The sequence below is a fragment of the Poeciliopsis prolifica genome, unplaced genomic scaffold, assembly GCF_027474105.1.
Source record: "Poeciliopsis prolifica strain line A6 unplaced genomic scaffold, Auburn_PproV2 SCAFFOLD006, whole genome shotgun sequence".
NCBI classification, from domain to species: domain Eukaryota; kingdom Metazoa; phylum Chordata; class Actinopteri; order Cyprinodontiformes; family Poeciliidae; genus Poeciliopsis; species Poeciliopsis prolifica.
The window spans coordinates 436,251-448,669 of record NW_026562381.1 but is presented as its reverse complement, the minus strand read 5'-3'; the positions used below and the strand labels follow the sequence as shown (position 1 = coordinate 448,669).

Genomic DNA, 12,419 nt, shown 5'->3' with positions numbered 1-12,419 from the left:
GGCCACGGGGAAACAGCTAAAACATGAAGGACGGCAGGATTTCAGGACCAAATTTGGGAATCACTTACATATGAGGCCTCTTAGAAAAATATAAGTTCCAGCACAGCAATAATTTATCTTTTATAAGCAGAAATCCATTAAAAAGATCATGACTCAGGTCAGTAAGGAACAGGCCTTATTGACTCTCTTAAACATTTTTGGATAAAGTTGGCAGTGTGGGTATTTAAAAACACGCTGAAATTCGAATAATCTATTGTATACAGAAATTTCACTTTCATAAAACCAAAATTTCTTGTTCATTCAACTGTAAACTGTGCAAAGGCTAAAAGATGTTTTAGCATAAAGTATAAACTAATATTTTTCACACTGCCCAAAATACAAACATAAGACAATGAGCAGACAATAAATAAAGTGAACTTTCCTAATTCCCTATTTTTCTAGTTAAATTGTGTTTTCTGTTTAACGTCTCACTTTTTCCTGTCAGAGCAGAGCAGAATCCTGGAAAGATTCTGTTTACATTCATGAAAAATTTATTACATTTCTTTGTGCTCAAATTTATTTTCCCTCTGTGGCACAACTGAGCAGGAGATCCAGTCTCCTGCAGCTTCAGCAGAGCTCTAAAAATAGCCAAATTAATGCAGTTTACATGTAGCAACAGCCCAAATGAGACGGTGGCGTCCGTCTTTACTTTTCATGACTTCAATCAGCCAGAAGCAAGACTGACTAACAGATAAGTTGCAGAAAGAAAATAAAACAAGAAATGAAGCTGCAAACTATTAAGTTTCTATTTCAAATGTTATCAAACTTTCAAGCTGCTGTCAACAAATATATTCTCGTGTGTTCATATTTATTTAGTTTTACTTAAAGCTTTACTGAAACTTGCAGAATTATTTATATTCCTTGAACTTTCCAAACTTTGTGATATTAGAACCAAAGACTTCAAGATATTTAATGACAGGCGTTTCAACAGACAGTTGCTTTGATACAAGCTCTGGTTGCATGTTAAGGGTCATTGTCCTGCTGAAACATGAACCTTCGCACGCGTCTTAAGACTTCACCAGCTTCTAAAAGTTTCCTTTCAGGATTATCTTGTATTTGTTATCATTGTAATTAACAAAGAAAGACAGCAATAAAAATAGGAGCAATGGCAGCTATTTGCCTGCTTTCTTCACTGTGACACATCGCCTCCAGAGGTAAGGCACAGAACTGCACTGATTCGCTTCAGACTCCTTACCTTTCAACAGACAATGCTTAAATTCATTTTAAAAGTTAAGTGATTTTGACTTTGAAAATGTTGAAATCATGTAAAACAAAAACAAATTTGCCCACTAGTGAAGCGAACAAAATGATTTTCTGTAATCACTGTGCAGTCAAATTTTTTCAATTATATTATGACTAATAATCTGATGGTCATGTTATGTCATGTCTTTTTTACAGCCTCTTATGAACTTTAACCAAAGGAACATGTCGGAGCTACACACCCAACGTAAGATATTGTTTTCTGCAGCTGCTTAGGTTTCAGACTGTCTCCTCAGTGTTTTGGGATTCCTTTTTTTTTTTAAGAGTTTCATAAGTTTTGAGTTTCCTTGCCTTCTTCTTCTGGTGAGCAATCTATTAGTGTTGTATTTAACTGCATTTTATTCATGGGCATCAGAGTAAAGGGGGCTGAACAAGAGGGCTTGCCACAATATTCTAATTTTTGTATCTATAAATGTTTGAAACCATTCCCACGTTGCATTTATAATAAATTACATGACAATTTGTGGTTGCAACATAGAAGAATGTGGAATGATTCAGTGGGTATGAATACTTTGGTTACCATTTTGCCTCACAGTCACCTTATGGGAGAAGCTGAAGATTTGCTTGCTTATAGTGATAAGAACATGAGACATAAGGGATTCAAACACTCTGAATGTGTGGGTGGCAGTTCTGTGGGTTCTGCATTTGCTGCATACTCAGTTTAAATGGATCTCCTGTCTGGGCTCTCACACACCTCTCCAGTCGATCTCTACCGAAAATCCATCTGTCACACTTATTTACAGATGACCGTCAATCCTCTAGAGTGAAACAAATCCATTACTCAGGCAATGTTAACTCTGTTACCAATAAACAGATACGGCTTACATTAAAGGAGACAGCTCTCAGTCACTAAAGGCAGGAAGAAGTTCCCAGGAAAAGCGGCGAAGAGAAGCAGTGGAAAGATTGAGACAACACTGAACAGCTGGTAGGGAAATACCACTCAGCTTCAGGGGATAATGTCCTATTACAGGTCATGAAGGACAAAATGTTCACTTCTGCTCCCACTGGTAGCCATATCCAAAAATGTTATGGATTTTTCTCCCTTAGGAATATAACTTTATGAATGTGGTACCAAGGTTGTATAAAGAATCAAGAAAGACATTTTGCTGTAATTTAAAACTAAATCTACTTGATTTTATGCAACCAGAAAATCTTGAGTGAAATCCAAGATCTCATCTGGCTCTTAAGTAACCACAGTAATTCAATGTGAAGATTGGACACAGAGAAAATTAAACATTTTAATCATCAGCCTGACGCTCAGTTCTGCGAGTTTCAGCTGAACCGAGCGTCCATTCCTGCCCCATACGTGTCTTTAGAACAGAACGCTTTCAGCACAGGCATGTAAACCTGCATATTAACAACGTCTTTGCAGGGTCATTGCCCCCGTCTCTGCTGCTACTCATGTATCTGCTGGCTGATGAATGGCCTGTTTAAATTTCAACATCTGGCCAGGAGGGAGGAGCAATGTCAGAGAGTATCACTCCCCGGGGGAGGAAGAACATAAATACCAGGAGGCTGGGTGGAGACAGGAGGAGCCCGAACAGAGTGGCTGCAGAATAAATTAAGGCAATGAAACTGCTAAATGGAGACACAAACTTTATGTGGTGAAAATGCAATCACAGAAACGTGGCAAATTATTGTGACCCACTCATATCAAGGACACATTAATAACATGCAGCGCTAATGATGGAGAGCCAGGCGAGCACAGGCACATTAAAATACACGGTAAAAGTCAGTGGGTCATTAACTCGGCATATGACCACCTTGGAGTTCAATCAGAGTCTGTACTGTGTATTCCCTCGCAGAATGAGGGACAATGTGATGTTCCAATTTAATGCATTTTATTGTTAAGGTACACTGATGGCGCACCAAGTTGCATTTTGTTCCCTTCAGGTGTACCTACACACAGAAACGCAATCAGATATTTGTAACTCCATGTCCATTAGCCTAGAAACAGGATAAAATTGGAATAGATTTTATTTTGCAACGTCAGCTGTGGCATATTTCCCAGCAGGAACGGTGGAAGAACACACAAAAAAAGAATCCTTTTTGATGCATTTTGAGGCTGAAATGGAGGGTTATAACTCTGTCAACAAACTTCACAACTTATCTTAATATCCTTTTATGACCTAATTTTGAGGGAGGCAAAAGATTGAAACATGTAAATGAGGCATTTCGATAAATTATGGTTCATTTTTAAGGGCATAGGAAGAGAAAAATGTACAGCAAATGCAGTGTGTCATCTCAATGAGAGTGTACCATATGATATCCCAAACAATATAAAATGAATTCTATCCCACACGCCAATCCCCTATTTTTGAAAGGTATAATCATGTTTGCTCCAACACTCAATTTCATAATAGGATCCATTAAATAATGTTGATATAATTAGTCTTTAATAATGCATCAAGGGTTTTTGGCAGGTTCAGGATTTGAACTTATGATCTTTCAGTCAGAGAGCATAGCACTGAGCTGCACTAATTTTCTTAGCAGCACAATTTGTATAATTCTCCTGTAATGCCTCATCTAATTCCTATCAGCTAATAACTCAACGGTAAAGGATGAATAATGCATTGCATAAGGAATTGTACATCAGCTCAATGCGGAGAGAGGAAGGGCATCGGTGGGGGAACACCCGAAGCAGCAGACTGTTAACCTAATGTAGAACTCAGAAACTTACTGACCATGCAGACTGCTGTGTTTATATAACCAGAGCAAGACAAGGGGCCAGATGGTGGCATACAGCATTAACATAACATGTTTTCAACCGCAGAAATATTAGCTTCCCTGACTTTTCCACTTCATTAGTAAACCTTTTCTGTCTATCAAACTGCCTTTCTGCTTCACTAACTTATATCCTCAAACAGGCAAAGTGGTCGAGAAAACACACCTGTCATGTAGAAAGGTGAGGACCGACTTTCCATACTAAGCAGATGGAACGATTGGGTTGAGGACCATAATGAGACCAAAGTTTTTAAAATTCTGTGTCCTGAAAATAACCAAAGATTGTGAAAGTTTAAACGGTTAAATTTATCTTCCTTCATTGTGATCTTGCAGTTTCAAAAGGCTGTTATCACAGCTGACTGACGACAGCTTAAAACGACACTTGGATACTATTCACAGTTTTCAACAGGTATGAAAACTTCCTCTCAATTTATTTCACCATTGCAATTTGTAAAGTGAAGAGAGATATGCACAGGAGGATAATTGTGAAACTGTTACATATACTGCTTTCAAAGTTTAAAACTGTGAACTCTCAGCTTCTTTTTAATTAGTGTTAAAGAAACTAAAGTTTATTATTCATGATATTCATTAACAGAAGTCAAACAAAACAATTCCCAGGGCCACTCCTTTTACAAAGATGACATAACTTCCTCACTCGCCTTTATTATCCTTTTTTTTGTTTTGTTGCATATGTCTTCATATTTTTTAGATTTGAGTGTAAGTGTGCTTGGTAATGTGTGGTCCTCTGCTATTTGTGGGTCAGAATTCACAGCTTCATATGTTTGCTGAATTTTTTTATTGTAGAATGTGACTCCAAATGAATTCCATATCATTTTTTGACTCTTTTACAGAACATATGCAAGTCATTTTAAAGAAAATGCAGTTTGGAAACCTGAAATGCCTACAAGCACAATGCTTCTTGACATGCAATGTCAAGATGGTGTTTACAAAGTAGCCAATCCAGGTGGGCCATTTATTTTCATTGGTGCTTATAGGCTGTACCCGTTCAAAGAGCAAAAATAAGAAAAACCATAAATGTTAGCTTCTGCGGTATTGCAGAGGTTGTGTGCGCTGTGTGCATTAAAGCATATTAAGGTATGTTTGGTGTTTAAACTATGAAAATAGGTTTAATTTTATAAGTTAAAGACATTTTTAGAACAGTTTGTAGTATTATTACTAAGCACCTGAGGTCCATAATCCCAATGAATGTCAGGGATCTGGTACTTTTTCTTCTAGAATAGCTAAGCTTAGGAAATATGTTCTCGACGGAACGACAAACATTTGTCTTAGCAATACTAGTCACACTAATGTGCTAATCACAGATATTCTCCCAGGAAAGCTGAAATAATTGTTATTGTGCAGAATTATTATGCAAATAAATGAAACAAACATTTTCACATCTCACTTGTATTTTAATCTCTAGGTGAGAATTATAAAACAACTCGAAACTTTCCAATAAATTTCTGACATAGATACAAATACACAATCCATTAAGCATTCATGTTTATCCATCCTGGAGTTAAAGTATGCCTAATAATTGTGCACATAATTCACACCATGAAAAAGACTGGAGTAGTAGCAGCTTATTACTGATTTGCACTGAAGTATTGATTTACAGCAGTCCTTAAATGATCATTCCTTTCTCTAAAAGCAAGCTCAAGTCCCAATCCACATCCCCATTTTCTAAAATATCATATTTAATTTGTGACGAAGCAAAAACCTGAGAGCAATGTCTGATTTTGTACTCAAAATTCAGTTAACATCAAAGCTTGACACTTTTTGTTACAGTCACAGACTAAACTATTTGTTGGCAGCTGCCAAGTCAACAAACAGCTTCCAAAATTAGCCTTCAATAACCTGAAAGGTTACAGACATCATAAAGACAAGACCACCATTATAGCTTGCTAAAAAAGTTTCGGTGCACATCATTCCTCAGAATAAATTGAGTTGTCACACCAGTTATAGCCCGCAGTGTCCTTTAGAACGTCAGAGCGCACTTTCACCCAGGAATGTTGGCGTGAGATCACACCTTCCTAAAAAGGTAGGTGACTGTGAAGTCATGAGTGCCCTCAGCAGATGCATAAACAAGGTGTCTTACTGACGCGGCTTAGCAATGGATGGCAAAGCATGCCGAGCAGCAGCGGTATTCTCTAGAGACTATTAGCAAAGCTTTTCACCTCCAGTTATAGCAAAGACAAAGAGCTATTAGAAACACAGGCTCTCCAAACAACTGAGAGTAGATGGGATCAGTTTCTGAGAAGCTCCATCATCTGGCACAATAGGCTCATCTTAATAAAAGTAATAACTGGGATCATCCTGAGTATTTTTCTAATGCCTTTCCACAGAACAAGGCATCACATTAATAGTTTATTGTCTTTGGCTGCCAGTGATTCACATTACATATTCAAAGAGGAAACAACCAGTGTTTTAAATTCTGGTTATATCCCCATTTAGTCATAAACTGTGAATAAGTTTGTAAGGTTTTGATGAAATTACAAGATACTTAATAAGTAATTAAAGATGATGGCTTTACGTGCTTGTCCTTTCTCCTATTCAGAAATGACAGGTGTCATTGAAGTAAACGTAAACATTTTTAATCAAAAACTAGAAACAGAACTTTACTAGAGCTGATTCTACTGCTTTCCAAGGGCACAATGACACAGTCCTCACCCAGAGGTGGAACAAGATGAGCACGTTGAGTTTGAGCCTTTCCCGGGAGATCAGTGAAATAGAGAAAGATTTGAGACCTTCGCTTAGTTCAATTCAATAATGAACAGGGATGAAACTAGAAAGGAAGTCAGTATACCCAAAGGAGAAGCATACAGGCACAGGGGAAACATGCAAACTCCAAAGAGATTTTCTGGCTGCAAGGCAGGGCTCAACTTGTACACTGCGGCTTGCAAAAAGCATTCAGCCATTTTGCATTTTGTCATGTTGAAACCTCAAGATTTACTGTATTTTACGGGGGGGGAGGAGGGGGGGGCGGGGTTCCATTTGCAAAACAAACAAAAAACAGAAGCAGAAAAACGTGTGAATTTGCATTCCGTTCTTGGACTGCTGCAGCTACAACTACAGATATTTTTGATTTTTGTTTAATACATCACAATACGATGATCCACATGGAAATGCACAGCACACTGAAAGCACAATGACATTTGTGGTTGACTGAATGTGGAAAAAAGTCTATGGTGTGAATACTTTTGCAAAGCACAGTGCACTCCTTTGAGGCCATAAGTTAAAATGGAAAATCATTCCATTAATCCATGTGTAACAAATCAATATTTCACAATTTTCAATGTAATGTCTGCAAAGTGAAACAGAAATGTGAAGAATTACAGAGTGGGAAGGATCAAAACACTGAAGCTATGAATATTAATCACTAAAGCAACTGTAAAGTGGAAAAAAGAACATTCCAAGGATTTAATCCGTTCAGACACAAGGGAATCTCTAAACTTGGGAGGTTTATGTCCATACAGTATCGTACATTACATCTAAGTAGGTTAAAGACTGATCAGATTTGCTAAATATTTGTTTCATGAATATAGTGAAAAACTTTTTCTGGAGTGTTTGGCATTAATAACAGCAAACAAAATTGAGATAATTAATAAACAAATTGAGTGTAAGCCATGTGTTATCACCTCAACTGCTGTAAGGATATCTAGAATATTCAAAGTTTTGTATTTTTAGGTGTTAAGAAAAACAATGACAGTTAGTGTCAATAATTGAGGAGGAAGAATTAGCTCCTTACAGTTGGGAGTTTGGTAAAGGTTAATCTATTCCCTGATGTTGTGTTGGCATTTTGAAATGATGTATGCATCAGAGTATATCACTGTACATTTATGAATTCACGTGGCTCTGCATGTCTCATTAACTCAGCCAATACGGAGACATGTAGCGATGGTAGACAATGGAAAAATCCTTCCATGAAATAGATGAGACAAAGATGGGAATAAATGTCTCTTGTTTGTTAATACGTGATCCACATGCAAGTCATGCTTTGAACACAATCAGAAGTTACCTTGTATAAGAATGGCATGACTATTCATGGCATTATTGACAGTGAAAATATTCTTCTTCAGGCCCCCTTCATCATTCCTTCAAGCCTTTGGGAATTCACTGAAGGTTAATTTATTTAAATCTCCCATCCACTCATATCTATTCCATTAAATTGACTAAGAATCTTTGGTTTGCAGTCTAATCCTCTTTCTGCAGTCAAAGGGCCCTGCCCTTTTTGCCATACAGTGAGTGAACAACTGTGTGTCTGTAAGGCAGCCCAGCCGTTGATAAGGTCATGTTCACTTACACATGCATGTGGGGAGTCCTTGGAGAGAAGCGCATAACATTGAACCAATAATTCTATAAACCACTCATGGCAGGCAGTAAAGGCACTAAGTTTTCCCCCATAAGACATACAGTTTCTACTACCCTCAAGGACACAGTAAAGTCTAAGCTTTCACCATCTGTTCTATCGTTTGAATGACAGGACGCTACAATGCAAGTAGGGTTTGGTCAGATCAAGCCTTCAACAGTTGAGCTGTAATACTAGGGATATATTGGCTATGTGAGTAAGTCCTGCAACATTATTACAGGCGTAGCATTTGTGATGATTGGCACCGGTGTTCCCATGCTAATGACTTTGGAAAAGCTCATCGTTCCCTTAAATAGTGGCTGAAGCTATTTGCAGTCTGTCAGAAAAACATCCAGCCTATGTTGATGTGGTTTTGTGCTCCAGAGACCTGGCTAATGAGACATTCACTGGCTCCAATGAACTTCAACAACGGCACACTGAGAGATGTTGGGAGTGTGTGTCACAGTGCCGACAGAAACAGCTGTGAATGGCTGCCTTTAAAGAGCGCTTGGCTCTGGGGTGTGGTTCAATCATTGGTAGAATCTGGCACATCTGATTTTAAATTATAGTTTTTTATTCTCAAACATGCATTTCACAAGCTTCAAAATGAACATGTCCTTCTTGAGGCCTGCTGCTCTTCCAAGCACACTCTTGTCTGTTCTCAGTGCGACAGTTTTACATCCCGTTTTCTCTACCAAATGAGCAAATGCTTACAATCACTTTCCGTCTAAACTGTCCAGATAATGACTTTTTTATCTGAGTTTTAACTCCCACTGACACTAAAACATGTGATTTGAAGAAACAAAATCACTTGACAGCCAATTAAAATGGGAGGAAACAGCATTTATCTTACTGATTAAATTTTCTGGGTGATGGGTGGTGCCAATATCCAGTAGTTAATAGGCAAGAAACGGGATACACCCTTTTAGTAGATTTAAATGCAAGTTATACCAATGTTTTGAAAACAGCAATCAAAACATTTCAATAAACCTTTGTTAAGGATAAAAGTCCTCTCAATGAGATGTAGTTTTGTCCAAATGTATTCAGCGATAAGTAATGCCCCCTCCCTCAGATTGCTTCTCACTGTTGATCAGTTGCCTGAAAGAAAGCTCCCTTGTGTGTGTGTTTCTTTTTATATATATATATATATATAAAAAAGGTCCAAGCTAAACTTGCACCAAAATGTAGGTTAAGCTGTCAGTTGCACTTTCAACTTCAACCATCCAGCATCCTGTAGTATGGCTCATCTACTTCAAGTAACCAGATCATTTTTGTTTCTTATACTCTGTTATTCTATAAATGTATTGGATGATTCTTTTGTACATTGACTGATGGTAACGAAGCAGTTAGAATCCCATACCCACTAAAGCCTTCTTGTCAATATACTTGTCATTTAATGGACAAAATAAACTCAAAATATCTGCTGTCGTTGCTTAATTATGCCTTTCTAGTCTTTCAAGTACTTGGCAGCCAACCACTTCTTAGTTTTTAATTCCTGACCGCTCTGAAGTCTCAGTTGCTCCGTAATTTGTTTCAGACCATCAATGCTTTACACTTGTGAAGTAATGGACTGAAGTAAAAGGGCTTAGGAGATTGATGATGAATAGCTAACATTATGAAATCAAGCTTTTGATACTTCTTAAGATACGGCTGTTTGAATTACTGCTTTATAAAAATATGTACATTATACAAACATAACCATACTGTTGCAAGGGTCACTCACAATGAAGCACTTTCAGTGTTTTTAATGAAAAACTTAATTGAAAAAAAAAATATTTCCAAACAAAAATATGTTTTTATACGAATGTATTTAACTTTTCAAATGTCAATTATGTTCCTAGCTATATTTAGGCAATAATTTCACTGTAGTAGATCTGCTTTTTCTTCAAATTTAGTTATTACAATAGCATCATACCTGAAATGACCTCCTAAAGCTGTCTAGGTAATTCTCAGTTCCTTTCTTTGATATATGTAATAGATGATATAGATAACCAATTGTCACATGTCACTTTAGAAAAGACAAGTCAATAGAAACCAAGTAAAATTGGGTCCGTGGAACCAGGAGATAAGCATCATTGGATCACATCAATCTACCAAACCCGTAAGACTGTCAAAACTTTACCGATTCCTCCAATCTCAAATATAGTTGAGATTCGATTTGAAAAGCACACCCACACCTTGTCAGTGCACTTCAAAACATCCCAGAGGCTGTACTTAGTTTCAAGGAGAGCAGATAAGAGACCTTATTCCCTTGTGTGTCAATTAATACTCGTAAAAAAGTGCTCCTTCGTTGTTTGTGTTTGTCTTATGAATGCGGCTTCACCTCTCTTCCCCTCAATGAAAAGGGAAATGAGCGTGACTGCATCTGTATCCAAATGTAACAGACACCCCTGAGTGACAACTCAATTGAGATCTCTTTAGCTCTCGATACAGCGGCCCATTTTCAAAAGACATCTCTTCGCCTTTGATGCTATTTCAGGCTGAAGCTCCCATGCAGGTCTGGAGTGAACAATAACCAGATGGCTACTTGTAATTCTCCAGAAGTCAAAGTAGTATGCTCAAGACTTCAGATCATCATCTAACAGACTTTTTAACATGACTGATTGATGAGCAAATAACTTAAACAGCTACATTTAGAGCACTCAGAAAGTCGAGTTTTTATTCACTTATTGTTATACACTTGCAGTTGTTTGCACTGTTGCCTCGAAGCAAGAAGGACGTTGGTACAAATTCCAGTCAGGTCTGGGGTATGCCAGCTTTTTCCCACTGGCTGAAAGCATGGCAAGCTGTAGGACTTGGTGTGTTTTCATACACTGTTGTCTGTCCATTGCTAACTAGATGACCTGTCTACGAAGCACTGCACTTCCTTCCACCATGATAGACACCAGCCCTCCCAACATGTTCTGTACCGGCTTCATGCCAGTACAGAACATGGAACTATTTATTGGTGAGTTTAAAAAAAAAAAGTGTGCATTTCTCGCTAAAAATAGGTTCAAAGAATAAAAAAGCTGTACTGACTTGATGGTGCATATTCATTCACGTCTGAAGTCATTCCTTGTTTGATTTTTTTCCATCAGTATTATAATGCCTTCTGGTAAAATTACTTTTGAAGTTCATGTGGTTCATGTTTTCATTAATTTTTCTATGCCACCAGGCTTTCTGTCCTGTCTAAATATCAGTTTTTGCAACTTTTGACTTCAAAATGACAATTAATGCAATCTTGGTTTTTCTCAAGACTTGAAGCAAAGTTAGCACTCTCACATTTTATTTTTATCTAGGTTGTTAAAACTACATTTTATGTATTTATTCTACATTTATGCAAGTATATAACTGATCTCTGAACAAATCACCTCTGTCCTGGTGCTACAGGACAGAGGTAATATCAACATTTTCAAAGAACAACAGAACAACTTTAAATGAAATTTGGAAGATAATAGATGCTCTCTTATAGAGGAGAAGTTGTTTGGCGTCCTACTGAGGAAGCTTAAGACTGAACAGGAAGAGAGAAATTGCCATGTTTTAAGAAACAAGCAGTGGTGATGGCTAACATTCTTCCATCCTGGAAATACACCGTGTCCCAAATTGTTATGCAAGTGATATTTTCTCATATTTTCTTAAATGGTCAATGCAAATGATGGTCAGTATAATTCTTTGAGGTTCTAGAGGCACTAGCAGCTTCAAATAACTGTTTGCTGCTTTGTAATCGCATTTTAACACCTGCTCTCTTAATCCGATGAATTTGTCAAACAGAAACCTTCCTCATTATGCCTTTATCTGTACAAACCCATCTTTGTTCTGAATCAACCACAAATCTCTTCATAGTACAATGATAACACTTCAGTTTTTGTTAAATATCCAATGTTTTCATACCTTGTCATTCGGCACTACACTATCTGATGATTTTTGTCAGCAGAGAGATCCTTTCTCGTTCCCATATTGTTTGAAACCTGTGGCCTGCTTAATAATGTGGAACATCCTTCTTGAGTAAATGTTCTTTGATTGAGCTCACCAGAAAAACTGATCAACCCAGCTCTCTGAAATTATAGTG

General features: G+C 37.5%; 1 protein-coding gene across 3 annotated transcripts in view; it reads right to left on the bottom strand.

Moving 5' to 3' along the window:
- LOC129360430 (ecto-NOX disulfide-thiol exchanger 2-like) overlaps positions 1-12,419 on the bottom strand; it is a 179,717-nt gene that overhangs the window by 98,593 nt on the left and 68,705 nt on the right. The gene's annotated exons all lie outside the window — the stretch shown is intronic.